Source organism: Hemicordylus capensis, chromosome 4, assembly GCF_027244095.1.
Source record: "Hemicordylus capensis ecotype Gifberg chromosome 4, rHemCap1.1.pri, whole genome shotgun sequence".
Lineage (NCBI taxonomy): Eukaryota > Metazoa > Chordata > Lepidosauria > Squamata > Cordylidae > Hemicordylus > Hemicordylus capensis.
The window spans coordinates 128,967,285-128,981,201 of record NC_069660.1 but is presented as its reverse complement, the minus strand read 5'-3'; the positions used below and the strand labels follow the sequence as shown (position 1 = coordinate 128,981,201).

Here is a 13,917-nt window from a genome sequence, read left to right as displayed (position 1 = left end):
GAGATTGGTTGTAGAAACTGCATTATAACAATACATGTCCTACTGACTCTACCCGTCTTGCACCACGTGGGCAGACACGTTGGTTGAATGGCACTGTAGTAAACCTGCCCTCCAGAAGTGCTGATGGAGAACTGGTCTTGTGGTAGCAAGCATGAGTTGTCTCCTTTGCTAAGCAGGGTCAATTCTGGTTGCATATGAATGGGAGACTACATGTGTAAGCACTCTGAGATATTCCTCTTAAGGGATGAGGCTGCTCTGGGAAGGGCACCTGCATGCTTGCATGCAGAAGGTTCCAAGTTCCTTCCCTGGCATCTCCAAGATAAAAACTGAGAGAGACTCTTGCCTGTAACCTTGGAGAAGCCAGTCTGTGCAGACAATACTGAGCTAGATGGACCAATGGTCTGATTTGGTATAAGACAGCTTCCTATGTTCCACATTAAATCTGGCCATAGAAAACAGTCTTTGGTGTTTTAGGTACTTCTAGTGTAAAGAAATACTCAGCTGGGCACAAACAGTGAGTCAATCTCCATGACTTAATTCGTTCAGAGACTAGCCCAAGATCTTGGTGATGTCCTACATTTAATATATTCTGTTTCAACATATTTCTGGCCCCTTAGTAGCCCAAAGGCATCAAGATTTCACGTGAAAGCCCATAAGTTAAGAGTGTTTCCGTCAAGGATCATTTCCATTATGATTGAAAACTGTCTATCAATGCTAGAGGGGCCAGTCCTTCAGGTAAAAGGGAAAAAAATTCTGCCAGTAACCAAAGCCGAGAGTCCAGGCATAAGATTCCACTGCCTGCAACCCTGGCTCCAAACACCCGGCTGCATTGGGAACATACCTAGCCACCTGCAAAACTGATCTCAAAATTTTTGATTGGATAGTCTCTAATAGGGCACAGTTGGCATGTGGGGCACAGTTGGCATGTAGGAGCATAATATATTATTTCTAACAGAAGATGGGAAAATAGCTTATGTATGGGAATATGTAAAAAGGTGAGAGAAGCAGGAGATAACTTGAGAACCCTGGGATCTGCCCATGAGATAATTTTTCACTTGTTTCTCATTTTCTTACATCACCTAAGAGAAACTGTGGCTTCCTTTCAACACAAGTGCTCCACATCTTCACATACAAGATAAGTGCTGCCTCATCAGCATCACAGGTTTACTATGCGTGCAAGTACCAAGCCAAGTTAATATTACTAGATTTCCTTTTGGTGTATGTAACGCTAGAAGAATTACTTAGTCTATGTTATTAGATGAACTAGAAGCCATGTTGATCATGTAAGCAGAGAACAGCTAGTACAGCCTATGCAGAATCAATGCAGTGTTCCCTCTAAGGAGTGCACATGTGCACCTGCTCACAAGTCTTTTGGTGTCTGCTCAGTTATTTTTAGATCCTGCTCAGGTTGAATCATGAAAGCCCCACTCTGAATGCATGTGTGCATACACAGCCTTCGCAGGTCCACTTTTCTGTTTGTGTTGTATTCGGAGCCTTCCAAAGGCTTACCTGTATCACCCCAACTTATTGCCACATGGGTCAGAGAGGCCTCAGAGCCCTTACCAACTCCAATTAGGGCACATTCCACATGTGAAATGGCTGCTTTGATGGCCTTCCATAAGGGTGTTTCAATGACTGAAATTTGTAAAGCCGCAATTTGGTCTTGGCCAATGACGTTTGTCAGGCATTACACCTTGGATGTTCAATCTCGCTCTCATGCTTTGTTTGGTTCTTCTGTATTGCTGTTCATGAGAAATAAATTTGTATTGCTTTGTATTTGTATTGCCCTCCCTCCCCTACCCGTTCTGCCCTTTCCTATCTTCCAATGGCTTTACCTTCTGGGCATGCTGTGGTTTTAAACTACAAGTCAGCAGTGGCACTTTGATGAAACTTTTAGCATGAAACGGTGGTGGCTTCTGCTTTTGCCACTGCTATGCTAGCTGTATCACATTTTCTCCCACTCCCTTCCTCCTGCAACATTCTCCAACAGGCTTATCTGTTGCATTTTGCTTGCAAAATGTAGAAGACAAACACCCAAGCCTGTTGGCGAAAGACGCAGGGAGATGAGAGTGAGAGCTGAGCCTGGTGTGCAACCCCACAGTGATTGCCTGTTGTTGCCGCCACAGTAGCAACAGCCTCAACCAAGTAAGCTCCCTGTGTGGGCAGCAAGGGCTCTCCCCACCACAAGCACCCATGAAGGAGAAAGGGAGGGACAGGCAGACAGTTGTGCAGCCTGTGAAGAAGAAAGAAGACAGGCAGCAGCTGAGCCCTTGGGGCAAGGAGGACGGGTTAGGATAGCTTAGCAGCTGGATAGGGTTGCCATGTGCCACAGAATTTAGGGTAGCCCTGGATTTTGGCGTCTCCACCCAGCTACTAAATTCCACCCGGATTTACACGGATTTCAAATGCGCTGCCTGGATTGCCCAGATTTTACTCTGGATCCGAATGCATTGGAGGGCAGAGAAGGAGGGGAAAGTATACAAATCTGTCAAATAAATAAATAAAAATTGCAAATTAGTTGCAGTGTAATTTGCATAATAGGCAAATTAGGCCACCCAGATTTGTGAAGCTTGAATATGGCTACCCTAAGCTGGCAGCACCCATAGAGGAAAGGATGGTCTACAATTCTCAGGAGGTGCCTCTTTCACTGGAGGCACCCAGCTGGCATTGTGTGTGATGTGGGGAGTGTTGCTAGGTACTGAACAGATCTGGGCCTCGGGCCAACAGCTCCCCTTTTGATAATTAAACTCAATCATATTCCCCTCAAGAATAATTATATATGCTTTTTAAAAGTCTCTTACATAGTACCTATGAAAACTGAAGCAGCAGAAAGCTCGGTGAGGCTAAGAGCTCTCTCCCATGCTCTGTGGAGGTGTCTCCACTGCTGCGCTTCATTTTTGGAAGAGGTCATGGAGGAGGGAGGTGGCTGGTGAGATTTGGAGCTCTGTGCAATTCATTGGGGGCCTGTGCCCCATGGGCCACCCCCTAATGATGCCCTGGTGTGATTAATGGGGTAGCTTCCTCATTAGGTGAACAGCCTCAACTACACCTTTGGGGACAATTTTTTTTTGGGGGGGGGGCAGAATACACCTTCTGCCACCACCACATTCCTCCAGCACTGGTTGCTGGCCTGAGTGGGAGCCAATGCTGACACTGCCCCACATCTTGATGGCCCCACCTCCCAAGCCCAGGCACTACTTTGCAGAGCATGCTGGTGCCGCTACTGGCTGTTTGTACAGCATGCCTGGTGAGAGGCAATGTGGATGGGGCAGGCAACTGGTTGGACTCTCCATTGTTTTTTATTTTGAGAGTCGAAACACACTTCCCCAAAAGAAACAGGTATGCAGTCTGGGGATGCTTCTGGACACAAACCTCTCCCTGGTGTCCCAGTTTGAGGCAGTGGCAGAGGTGCCTTTTATCAGCTAAGCCAGCTGTACCCATTTCTTGAGATAAATGACCTCAGAACAGTAGTACATCTACTGGTCACCTCTGGACTTGACTATTGCAATGTGCTCTATGTGGGGCTGCCTTTGTATATAGTCTGGAAACTGCAGTTGGTCCAGAATTCGGCAGCCAGATTGGTCTCTGTGTCATCTTGGAGAGACCATGTCACTCCTATTTTAAAAGATCTACACTGGTTGCCAGGGCAAAATACAAGGTGTTGGTTATCCTATATAATAAAAGGCTAAGTGAGTGGCCATGGCTTTGGAACGTTGGGGATCTGCGTCCCTGCCTCCCTGGGCTGTTCTGGGCCTGTGCAAAGCACAGGCCCAGAAGAGCCCAAGGGACACAGGACCTCAGACACCAGTGTCCCACAGTCACGGGCGGCCATTAGCCGGTGTGTGGCGGCGGGGGAAAGTGGCTGAGGCGGCGGCGGAGCCGCCGCCTCGGCCATGAGCTGCGGCACGGCGAGAGGAGGCCGAGGCAAACAGAAGCGGCCGCCCTGAAAAAGGCGAGGGCAATGGCGGCGGGGGAAGACCGAGACGGGGGACAGGGAAGCTGGGCGAGGTGGCGGCAAAGCCGCCAACGAGGCCCCCGCCCGCTCACAGCCGCCACCGCCGCCTGCTCACCCGCCCTCCCAGCTGCCCAAAATGAAGCCGGGCGAGGTGGGGGCAAAGCCGCCAACGAGGCTCCCGCCCGCTCACAGCCGCCACCGCCGCCTGCTCACCCGCCCTCCCAGCTGCCCAAAATCACCTTCCCCGCTCCCCCCCAAAAAAGATTAAGGGCCAAAATGGCCCATGAGAAGGTTGCCGCCCCCGCCTATCGCCCTCCCAGCTTTTGAAGACCACCTTACCCGCTCCAGCCCGAGGGAAAAGAGAGGAGCTCACGAGCAGAGCTCCTCTCTGTGCTAAGTCACTGCTCAAACTGCCGCTATGGACGCAAAGGACGCCTATTGCGTCCATTGCGACAGTATATGCAGCAGCTTAACACAGATAATAGCTCTGTTTCCGAGTTCCTCTCTTCTCCTTCGGGCTGGAGCGGGTAAGGTGGGCTCCGGCAGCTGGGTGCGCGGGAGGGCGATAGGCGGGGGCGGCCACCTTCTCATGGGCCATTTTGGCCGTTATTCATCCACCCCCCCCCCAAAAAAAGTAAAAGCAAAATAAGGAAGAACAAAAACAGAGAACAACAACAAAACAAAAAACAAAAAGAGAGAGGGGACAAGGGTGGGGGGAAGAGACAGAAAGAGAGAGAGAGACAGAAAAGACGGGATAGAAAGCTAGCGCCCGTTATCATAACGGGCTTAAAAATACTAGTAACCTATAAAGCCCTAAGCAGCTTGGGCCCTGGATATTTAAGAGAACGTCTTCTTTGCTGTGAACCACACTGCCCTTTGAGATCATCAGGAGAGGTTCATCTGCAGTTGCCACCTCGTCTGGTGGCTGCTCAGGGATGGGCCTTCTCCATTGCTACCCCAAGGCTTTGGAACACACTTCCTGCTGAAATAAGAGTTTCCCCATCTCTTACAACTTTTTAAAAGGCAGTCGAGACACATTTGTTCACCCAGGCTTTTAATTAGATACCGTTTTAACAATTTTATTATTTTTAATAGTTTTAACATTTTAAGTTTTAAATTGTAAAGTTTTAACCTTTTTACTTGCTGTTTTTATTGTTTTGTTCTAAACCGCCCAGAAACTTGCGTTTTGGGCATTATACAAATAGGTTAGGTAGTTAAATAAATAAATAAATAAATAGTTGACAGCTGTGTTATTAAGCCAGCAGTAGCAGCAGGTCTCTCCCTTTGTGGCGCCCACTGGCTTCCTTTCCTCCACTCATGGAAGGGTGAGCCAGTGGAAGCAATAGAGAAAGACACACACCTGCTACTCCCATAACGGTCTACTGCAGCCCAGTGATGCAGGTCTCAAGCAGCCTCCTGCTGGGCACGCCCTGCAAACAGCCAGTAGCAGTCCCGACAGGCTCTGCGAAGAGGACAGACTGGCGCCTGGGTTTGGGTCGAGAGGTGCTGTGCTGAGGCAGGGCAGCTTCATGCTGTCGCCTCCCGTGGCAGAGCAGAGACATCCGGATTTGGCATTGTGTGTGATGCGTGACTGTGACAGGCTTAAAATAGACGAGGGTGGGCCACAGGCAACAAGGAAGGGCTGACTCCACTATCGGGGCAAAAGTATTAATTGGTGGCTGGGAGGACTTTTTGGGGGACGTGAGAGAATCTGGTCTGTAATTGGAAGAGGGAAGTTCCCAATCGTCTCTATGAAGACTGAAGGTTGGAAAGCTTAAGACGGGTCACTGCGCAAACCCTCCTCTCCGCCCCACCCCCAATATTTCTGGGCAAAGGGAAGCAGATCCTACAATTGTTTCCAGCTGCTGATGCATTAGTGTTGATAAATGGATGCAATGCAGGGATGGGCGGTCAGGCTTCTGGTTCTTGGTGTAGAGGCCATATGCGGGGTGAGGAGGAGTTCTCATTACAGTTTGTTGTTGCCTATTTCGCTGCTCCCCCACCTGGTGTCTAAAATTATGGCCCGTGTACCTTCTTTCTCTCTTCTCAAACCCCACCCCGCCATCCGCCTGGTCTAGCACAACTGATCTTGTTAATTGTATAGGACTGGAGGAGGGAAGGGAGTGCTTGCTAATGAGGACTGACTGGTACTGCATTTTATGCAGGGGGAATCGGGAAAGCTGGGCATTGGGATTTGGTGGAGTTTGCAGAAATAAGGGCAGCACGGGGCTTGCTTACCAAAAATAAAGTGAGCTTAGGGAGAGGTCCTCCTCCCTGCATCGTGCTGCTGCTTGGAGGCTAGAGCCAGAGGTGAAGGCGGCGGCGGCAGCTCGGCCCCTTTAAGGCTGAGCCTGGCGTAACGCGATCCCGCAGTGAGTGCCTGTCGCGGCCGCCGCAGTAGCAGCAGCCTCCGCCGAAGCAGCTCCCTGTGTGGACGCGAAAGGCTCTCCCCACTGTAAGGACCCGCGAAGGAGGATGGGAGGGACGGGCAGGCGGTCGCGGTAAGCCCTCAGGTGAGCGGCGGCAGCAGCCTGTGAAGAAGAAAGGGGGCGGGCAGCGGCTGGCTGAGCCCTTCGGGAGGGACAAGGAGGAAGGCGGTTTGGGCAGTGCCCTAGAGGAAGGGGTGCCCCTGCTGGTGGGCGCCTAGGCCCCTGGCGCGAGCATGTCTCGGGAGATGCCCAGCTCTCGGGACGCATCGATACAGGATGGCATTGTGTGTGAGGAGCGAGCGACGGGCTAAAAATAGGCGAGGGTGGGCAAGAGGCAGCGGCAAGGGGGCTGTCCCCACTGCTGGGCGGCGGCAACTGTACGAATTGGTGGCTGGGTGGGTAGGTGGGGGGGACTTGCTGCCGGGGAGGTGTGAAAATGTGGTCTGTAATATTGGTAGCGGGAGGTCTCGCGATTCTTCACCCCGGCAGTTGTGAACGAAGGCTGAGATTGAAGATCGGGAAGCTCAAAGCGGGTTGCTGCAAACCCTGCTGCTCCTTCTCCGCCCTCCCTTTATTGGAGCAAAGGGAAGCAGATTCTGCCAGCTCCACATTGATGTACTACAGTTTTGATAAATGGGTGCAAGGGTGGACGGTCAGGCAGGCTTCTTGCTGCGGGGCCATACGTCCGTGGGGGCGCTGGGCGGAGGGAATGCTGTTCCGTTACAGTTAGACACCCCTTTATTCCTGCTCCCTCACCCGGTGCCTGAATGGTGTGTATCTTATTTCTCCTCACCCCCCCCCGCCCCGAATCAGTCTAGTCTAATTTGGCTTGTTAATTGTAAAAAGGGAAGAGGTGCTTACTGTTAGTTGGCACTGTATCTCTCCCCAACCTCCCACATAGTACTTTTCGTGTATAACCACTGGTAATTACAGCATAACTGTTTAAAAGGGGTGTGTACACATCAAGAAAAAGGGCGGTACATTAAAAAAAATCAATTAATCATTTGCAATACTTCAGTAAAGGATCGTGTACATTCCAAAACTGAAGATTACATCCAAATCAACTGATTATTTGTAACATTTACTAAAAGAGAATTTGCATTTGACAATGAGAAACCTGTACATCCCAGAGTGAAAATCGGTTCAGTTGATCATGTACACAGTTTACAGCTATGAACTTAAAAACTTTATTCTTAGTGGCTGTAGCAAGCAGAGCTATTTGGCTGGCGATGTAAGGACTCAAACTGAAAGTAAATTACATATTTGTGCAGTTGGAATTCTGTCGCCCATCTTTTCAACTAAAAGATAAGAAATTGCCTACATACATTGCACACAACAGAATTCAACGTACAATATCCTCTACCTAAGGGGCACCACAGATTCAGAGATGTTGAGAAACTGGGATCTTAGCATGTCTCCCACCTAAATTTGATGAGACCATGGTTTGAAAATGCAGTTCAGTAAAAGACTTGTCTCAAAGCGTAATGGATCAATGATTAAAGGCAATAGGATAAATAGTCACCATCCTTAAAGAGATGATGCCATCTGCTAACGAAACCCAGTTTGCTGAATGATTCTGAGCTACTGGCTAGAGTCCTGAAAATAAAGTCAAACTCTGAGCTTTATATGCTGGTTGATTTAAAAAAAATCCAGTGAGTGAGTGTTGAAGTAGTCTCTTGCCACAAATCTGACCCCACCCACACATCCTTATTTGTTCCTGATAGCAAAGTTTGGCAAGGTAATGGTTAGGCATATCTAACAAGCGTTAAAGATGAAAAAATACTGTATTGTCTTACTCTTCTAGAAATACAGTAGAGATTAGCTCCACCTCATCTCAAAGGAGGGCAGCAGGAGTACTGGGTGGCAGGGCCAGAATATGAACTTGTGAATAATTTCTAGATCAGTCAACTGGCCCGATCCCCAGATTTCTGCACCACAGAGGATTTGTGCTATTATTTCCCCCATAAATGTTTTTAATGCAGGTATTGCCAAATGCCCAGCTTTGGTTATAAAGAATATGCAGAAGGCCTTCATTGATTTTAGTGCTGATAATTTAACCACAGATTTATGATGCTGCCAGGGCATGAATTCTGAGAAATACCTACTCAGATATTTGAAGAGGGAGCATTGCAGAATAGGATGTTGAACAAATGTCCATTTGTGTCTTTTGGGGTGCTTTGCTTAGACCACTTTTGTTTTAGCATAGTTTATTTTAAGATGCTGAGTTTTACACACCTTTTAATAATCTATGCAATTCTATCTATGTAGAAGGTGGAAGAACCATATCATCTGCATATAGAAGAACTGAGATCTTATACTAACCTGTTGTTAAGGGGGTGGAGAGGAGATGACAATTCCTCATCTCTATTATTAATACAGAGGCTGAATAAAAATGGCACCAACAGACAACCTTGTATTACACCTCCATCAGTATTTATTTTCTGCCAATAATCAGTAGAAACTTGCATAGATGTGTTGCTATAAAGTACTTGAAAAGGAGAGAAGTAATTTATCAGTTAGTGACCTGCAGTTTCTTTTATAACCTAGATCTGTTCATGAGATCAAATGGAAATGATAATTCTACAAACGTTGCAGATAGGTGTTTTGAGGGGCCATAGACAGTTTTCTGAATAAGATGCTGTAAAACGAAACATTGGTTTATGATGTCAACCCCTTTCTAAATGCTACTGGCTCTAAATGAATGATCTATTTAGTCTAGGCCCACTCTATTTCAGAGGTATCTTGTGTAATTTTTTGAATATCTAAAAAACAAATGGTTCTATAATTAAAGGGATTTGGCTGAGCTCCTTTTTTAAAGATTGGAAGAACAATGCGGTGTGGGGTTTTTTTTTTCCAACCTTGAGGCATCCAGCCAGTAGAATTTATACATGTAAACTAGTGGTTTACCAGAATAGGAATCCACCAGTCTGAATTGTTTTAAATAATTATGCAGGTAGGAGATCTTCTCCTGAGGCTTTATCATGCCCAGCTGACCAATGGCACTTAATTTAATTGCTATAGATGGCCAGTCAGGTAAATTGGCCCCCATTAACTACAGGACTCTTTCCCCTTTAATCCCTCAAAATATTTTTAAAACAAAATCTACACAGGTGGTAGAATCTGTGCAGCAATTATGGGTCCTATCTCATGATAGCCATGTGAAACAAGATCCCAGAAACTAGTTTCCTCCACCCCCATTGTATGCAGGCCAATTCGAGCTCCTGCCATAATTATCTATAGTGCTGCTGCTGCTGCTTTCCCTCCAACAGATTATTATAAGAACATCTTTTAATGGCTAAGTTTGTTATCTCCTGGGTGGAATTACAATATCTTGCCTTTCGTGTTAGCCTCACTAATTCTCTCCTTATATTTCTACATTCATAATCAAACCAGCAAGCATTTGATAAATTATTTCTCCTAGGTTTGAAAGTTTTAATGAAGCAAGTCTGCAAATATTCCACCACAGACAATTTTTCCTAACACAGCAGCACAAAGGAAATAAGTCCTGAGTATATTCATAAATTCATATGGATTTCCTGTTCTAAATTAATTGTTTATTTTAATTGCCTTTGACCCAGAGTACAAAACTCCTTGGAAGGTTTATTCTCCATCTCCAAGAAGAGGGATAAAATTATACGTAGATGGTCACTTTCCACCTGTTCTTTAACATAACTGATATCAGACAGTAAAGAGGCAGAAATAAAGAGATAGTCTACCATGCCTCGTCCCCCAGGTTTCAAAAACAGTAAAATGTCCTCTGGAATGGTCTAGAATATTACTCTCATCCATCTATCTATCTCTCTCCTGGGTGTGTCATGGAATGTGCTTCCTGGCGGCCCAGCTGATTGGCTGGGCAGCAGAGGTGCCTGATTGGCTGGTGGCGCACCCAGGAGAATTGGCCGGCTGGGCAGCGGAGTGGTCTGGCTGCGGAGGCAAGGCGGCGGGCCCAGCCGCGGCTCTCGGTCTGGCAGCCTGGACCTGCGCCTGCCTGGACATGGGGTGGGGGGAGAGGGGGCCGGCTACCTCTGGCAAGCGGCGGCAGCAGGTGGAGCCCAGGCACAGAGGAGGAGGAGGCTGGCCGGCATGTGAATAAAGCCCTGTGGCCTTAGGAGGCGGCCGGCGGCATGTGAAGCCCCACCGGCATGAGGCGGTGGTGGGCGAGCGGGCGAAGCCTTGCCGGCCTGAAGAGGTAGCCGGCGGGCGGGTGAAGCCCCATCATCATGAGGTGGCAGCGGGCGGGCGAAGCCCTGTCATCGTGAGGAGGTGGCGGGCAGGAAAGCCCCGCCATCGTGAGGAGGCGGCTGTTGTGAGGAGGAGGCGGGCAGGCGAAGCCCTGGGTGTGCCTTGGAATGTGCATCCCAGTGCTCAGCTGACTGGCTGGGCGATGGACGCACCTGATTGGCTAAGACGCACCCAGGATGCGGAGGCCAGCGGCGGCGGCCTGGCTGGGCCACAGAGGCAAGGCCCAGGAGTGAGGAAAGAAAGTGTCTGTGGGGGTGGTGGAGGCAGAAGTGGCGGTGGGGAGGAGAGGTGGCTGGGCCCAGAAGCAGAGACTGGGGCAGAAGGTGGTGGTGGTGGGGAAGAGGTAACCGCCGGCCTCAAAGAGCGCACAGATGCTCTGTGCGGGGTCGGCTAGTATGCCAATAATTTGAATGTATACAGGATTTCCAATAACATTTGTCTCAAGGCATTTAAAGTCAAATCTAATGAAATCTGACTCAGAAAATACCCTCAGTACTGATAGGCATGTGGTTTTGTTTCCCAACTCTACACCTGAACCATTGCAGGCATTAAAATACCCACATAGCAAGATATTCACATCTGGCTAACCTGCTGAGATGATATTCAGCACCTGCTAGAAAATTTGCCACTGCAAAAGATCTGCTGGAGGGATATAAACATTAATGCAAATCAAACTCTTCCCCTTCCCACTGTGAATCAAGAGAGTCTGAATATATTGATTATTGGTTAGGGCAAGATCTTCTACCCTTAGCCATCATAAATATTAGACCACCCTTTTAACTCTTCTCATTTTCTGATATTTGATAACACAATTCTGATAGAGCTAGCTTAACCTGTGCAGAGCATCTGTGCACTAGTACTTGATTGCTCCCCCCTCACCTCAGAGATCTCTCCACCCTCACCTGACCTACACTCCTGTTCCTCCTCCACCATCCCATTGCTTCCATCCCCCTCACCCCTCTTAGTCTCTCCATCCCCCTCACCCCTCTTGGTTGCTGCTGCAGTGTTACTGATGCCTATTGGTCAAGCTGCAGCCCCTGTCCCCAGAGACCTTCTCACCTGAGCCCTGCTCCTACTCCTCCCCACAGGAGCAGCAGCTGCTAACCAGGCCCTTCCTTGCTGCTGCCACCACCATGGCCGCTCGTTCCCCTCAGGCCTCTGACACGCCTGGGCCCATCCCTTGCCTATCTGCCTGCCTCCATCGATGGCCTCGGTAGCCCCAAACAGCAGTGGTGGTTGACTAGTCCCTTCCTTGCTGCTGCCGCTGCCATGGCCACTTGTTCCCATCATGTCGCTGCCAGGCTCGGGCTCGTCCCTTGCCCTTCCTTCTTTCTCTTTCCCCCTTGCTTTCTCTCTCCTCTACTCGCTCTTCCCCTCTGTCTTTCTTCCCCGCCCTGCTCTAGCTCTCTCTCCCTTCCTGAGTTAACAAATCTTGTTCATCGTGTTTCTTCATCTAATTCATTCAGTGGCAGCCTCCTTCTCCTGAAAGGACTCTTTCCTCCCTCACGACCCCTCTCTTCTCAGACCCCTGCGCTCCCTCTATCTATCTATATTCTTCTTCTCTACAATCAAGAACATCTTCTGACCAGTAACGGTTGCATTCCAACTGACCGTAACCATCACAGGCTCCTCCTCCCTATCTGCATATGAAATCACCACTGCCTAATCAGGTGCTTCTGCTCGTGAACTCTCGCGAGAGTTGCCATGCACAGGATTAGCCACAGGTATGCCTTAGAAAATTTGATAGATAGATTGTGGAATAGGGCTTGCCCACTACTATTTAAAATTGTGCTGTAGCACCTCAGTGCAATGTCCATTGAAGATAATGGATGTAATGCTGCAGAAGTAAGATTCCACTGTTTTAAGGAGTATGAGTCCTGTTCTGCAACACTGCAAGTGTTGCTTTAGATGCCCATAATGGTATAGGTGGTTCAAAACTGACTACATTTCCTTGTGCAACATGTTTGCCATAGAGAAGAAAAGCTGTAGGGGTTAAGGTAGTGCTCTGCTTGCCTATAAAACTGCCCAGAGATGGAAGTTTTGGGCAGTCTACATATCTCACCGATATCGGGCAGCAGCGATATAGGAAGATGCTGAATGTCAATGGTTAAACCCCTCCTATTAACCAAGGACAACTACAGGGCTTTGTGGTTGCCAGGAGTCGACACCAACTCAACAACACACTTTACCTTTACACATCTAATAAAGTAACAGATTCAGTAAAAGTTACTTGTAATTCAGCAGGAGTGGAAAGCCTTGGATCTGATAATGTAAGATTAGCAATAGAAGATGTGTTGCCCAGATTGTCTCATTTAGATGAAGGGCCGAAATAACCTTTTCAGCCTTTTGTCTTTGAATGGATTTCCCAGTCTCATTCAGCTGATTATCCAGGGCCAGCTTTCCCCTGAAACCATCAACTTTATTATACTCCTCTTCAGAACTAGAGTTCTCCATGTCCCTATTCCCATCTTGGGCTGAATCTAGGGGAATAGTAGCAGCCAGTGTTGCTACCAATATCCTAGTCTTAATCAAAGCTACCATTGTCTGAACCATTGCTTTCAAGCCCTCTATCTCCAGTTTTAAAACATCCAATCTATTAAAGATTTTCTCATACAGTTGTCCTGAGATAAAGCATTGGTCCCCAAGACATTCATGAATTCTGGTATCTGCAACAAGACTACGCCTAGAAAAAGCCTTTTCTTTTATATTACCCCATTATCACCTAATGACAGGGCTGCTCAACTTAGGCCCCCCAGTTGTTTTTTTAACTACAGCTCCCATAATCCCTATCCACAATGGCTAATAGCCAGGGATTATGGGAATTGTAGGCCAACATTTGTAGGAGGGTCAAAGTTGAGCAGCCTTGCCTAATGACTTAAGCAGGGAGATATCTAAAGATCTTGGAGGTGTTAAACTTCTGTATGACAGATATGGGTCCAATGACCAGTTACCTGGAAGATAGCCATCTATTAATACCAAAGTTATTGCATTATATAAGGTCTCACCTCTGTCTATATCTCCCATATACTATTGATAGGAAAAACCGAGCTTATAACAACATTCTGTTACTTAGGGGAAGAGCTGGCTGTAAGAGAAGCTCCTCTGGTTTCTACAGGATTACAGTAATCCAAAATTGATTTTTGGGCTAACAGAGGGGCTGTATCCTTCCCCATAAGATTTAATTTTGGGTCCTTAGTTAGAACCATCATGGCAATTAACAGAACAAAACCAAAATGCACATGCTCACTTCCCCAGATAATACCAAAATAATACACTAATATTTTAAAAACC

General features: G+C 47.7%; 1 protein-coding gene across 23 annotated transcripts in view; it reads left to right on the top strand.

Annotated features, from left to right (window-relative positions):
* TLCD4 (TLC domain containing 4) overlaps positions 1-13,917 on the top strand; it is an 88,860-nt gene that overhangs the window by 27,806 nt on the left and 47,137 nt on the right. For 3 of the 23 annotated variants that reach the window (XR_008307118.1, XM_053249888.1, XM_053249899.1), the window contains exon 1: positions 5,985-6,468. The exons of 6 other annotated variants lie outside the window; for them this stretch is intronic. The gene's annotated coding sequence lies outside the window, so the exon portion shown is untranslated. Of the gene's footprint in view, positions 1-5,408; positions 5,532-5,570; positions 5,720-5,772; positions 5,905-5,982; positions 6,469-6,560; positions 6,669-6,880; positions 7,000-13,917 lie in introns of those variants that run through there. 14 more of the 23 variants (XM_053249903.1, XM_053249886.1, XM_053249902.1 and 11 more) reach the window with 12 other exon arrangements.